Source organism: Berghia stephanieae, chromosome 15 (assembly GCF_034508935.2).
Source record: "Berghia stephanieae isolate SIO BIC M18660-M18661 chromosome 15, UCSD_Bste_1.3, whole genome shotgun sequence".
In the NCBI taxonomy this organism is placed as follows: Eukaryota; Metazoa; Mollusca; class Gastropoda; order Nudibranchia; family Aeolidiidae; genus Berghia; species Berghia stephanieae.
This window is the reverse complement of record NC_088374.1, coordinates 23,917,151-23,919,650: the sequence shown is the minus strand read 5'-3', so window position 1 is coordinate 23,919,650 and position 2,500 is coordinate 23,917,151. Positions and strand designations below refer to the sequence as shown.

The 2,500-nt window shown below is 37.6% G+C and overlaps 1 protein-coding gene across 1 annotated transcript in view; it reads right to left on the bottom strand.

Moving 5' to 3' along the window:
* The window catches only part of LOC144960266 (multidrug resistance-associated protein 1-like), a 68,844-nt gene that overhangs the window by 50,517 nt on the left and 15,827 nt on the right, over positions 1-2,500 (bottom strand).

The window sequence follows — 2,500 nt, the reverse complement described above, 5'->3', positions numbered from 1 at the left end:
GCTCATACAGTTTAGTGAGAATTAATCATAAACACGGATGGTAAAAAACAATAACAAAGACCTGAGTGACGTCATCTTCGTCCTATCTATAGATATGATTTGATAACGTAACAATAACAGGCTGTCTAAGAATAATAACAAAGAGTGAGTGACGTTATCTTCGTTCCTTCTAGAAGGGTTGGGATATTTTTTGTTTACATTCTCTATTTTTTAAAATACCTAATTGTTGTGTTTATCTAAACGCGCCAATGTGGCTTTGTTCTATGACAATCGCCATCGGGCTAAAAGGTTCAAGGTTCGAGTCCCGTTTTGAGCGCTCATAGTTGCTGTGTAGTCTTGTGGTATGTCACTCGCTTTCAGATCGGAAGGTCCTGCGTTCGAGCCTCTCTCTCGCTCGAGTCCTTGGTAAAGGCTCTTTACTCACATTCTCTCACTTCACTCGGATGTAAAATGAATACCTGGCCGTTAAAAGCGTTATGACTGGGGTGGAAAAAAATTGTAATGTCGCCAAACAGCCGTCATGTCAGTTTCTACTTGCTACATGTTGCTGTTGGTCAGGGACCCCTTGAAAGAACGCTTTGAGCACGCTAAGGGGTTATTGGTCTTTATAAAAGATCAAGGAGATCTATGACAATCTCCATCGGCCTGGAAGGTTCAGAGTTCGAGTTTCCTCTGTAATGTTTATTCATCCTGTTTTGTTAATAACGGGGAAACCCGAAACGTCCATTCTATCTGTTTTCGTATATTAAATTGAAGCTTAAATACAATTTCACATTGTTATTTATTTCTTCGAACTTCGAGCAGCAACATTCACATTATCCAATATGCTTCAAAAAAGAACAAAATGTGACCCTTCTCCTCAAAACGGTATTAAGTCGGGATAGTTGAGATGTTGAAAATTGAATTTATAACCAGAAATATCAGACTTGTGTTGAGTTTGTATGTTTTATTGAGGAGAATGACAACCATATTTTAGGGTGCTAATGCCAGCAATTTATATTTTTGACCAGTTTAACATTAAATTCGGCTTTTAAGCATCTGGTTCGATCCGACATAATACCGTTTTGAGACGATGGGTCACAAATACAAAACGCGAAACGTTGCGGACAGAACTCGATCTGGGTTTTTTTGTTGTTGTTTTTTTTTTAAGTAATGTATTTATGTTTTTGTTTTTGTTTATTGTTCTTCTTCTTCTTCCATTAACTCTCTCCTTACCGACTATAGGAAAATCGTCACATTCGTTACAGTACAATCAACATTTTTCTTATTCAAATTTCCTTTGTATATATCATGGAATTGAAAGAAAATGAATAATATGTTGTAGAGCATGTTTTACCAGAGCAATTATGTATGGCCATAGAACTTTAAAGCTATTGTGTTTGAGTGATAAAAAATATATATTTCTGTGTTAGTTGGGTGTGAAGTTTTGGGGAAAATCCTGAAAATGGCTGGTAAGGAGAGAGTTAAGGTCAACGCTTCTGGCTGTAGATTGTATGTCTGATGTTCAGTAACAGGGGTTTTAGAGGGAAGCAGGGAGCGATTTTTTTTTTAAGTCATCAGTCGAAACGTTGCCATCGTTAACTTATATAGATAGTTTGAAGATGACGACACTCAGGTGTTTGTTATTGTTTTTTGCCATCCGCATTTATGAGTAATTCTCACTAAACTGTATTAACCAGACTATAGACGATCATGGTGACACACAGTTTTGTGTGTTGGTTCGTTATACTTCCGTTTGGCAATGTTGTGAACTTCTTAGCCAAGTGCATACTATCTATACCCTGACCGTAGTCATCGTTAAGTTTTAACCTGACACTGAAACCCAAAAAGACTGGCATTTTGACGTCATTATTTGGTTTTTGCACCGTCTAGTGAGTTTCGTTAGTATTGCTCATGGAAACAAGTTATTTCATTGATTGAACTATTGAATGCAACTCACGATTTGTTTTCTTTAGTGGCAAAAGACTGGCATTTTGACATCATTTGTTTGGTCAGTGTCAGGCCATAACTTTACGAAGGCCACGCTGACACTGACAAAAAAATGACGTCAAAATGCCAGTCTTTTGGGGTTTCAGTGTCAGGCTATAACTTAACGACGGCTACGGTCGAAAGGGCTTGTTTACAAGTGGTTGATAAGGATTTCCAAAGTCGGATGATGGAGGGGAAGAAAGAGTAAAGATGATGGTTTAGTCTTGAGTGGGGGATTTTAAGATTAAATGCTGAGTTTGTTGTTTAATTGTTGTTCCGTTTCAAATGGCTAGATCTAGTTGGAATTTCGAATTTTCCGTTTTGTGCTTTGTGGAATATGAGGAGGAGTTTGTTGATGGAACGTGTATTTCTTGGTCGTTGGCTGAAGAAGGGTTTTGAGCCCGAAACGTTCGTGTTTGGTAATTTGTTCTCTTTTTTTAAAGCTGTTATCTTCATTTTTGTTTATTACTTTTCACAGCCCACAGCTTCCTACATACAGCTTGGTTAATATCACGTAAAACCAAACAACACC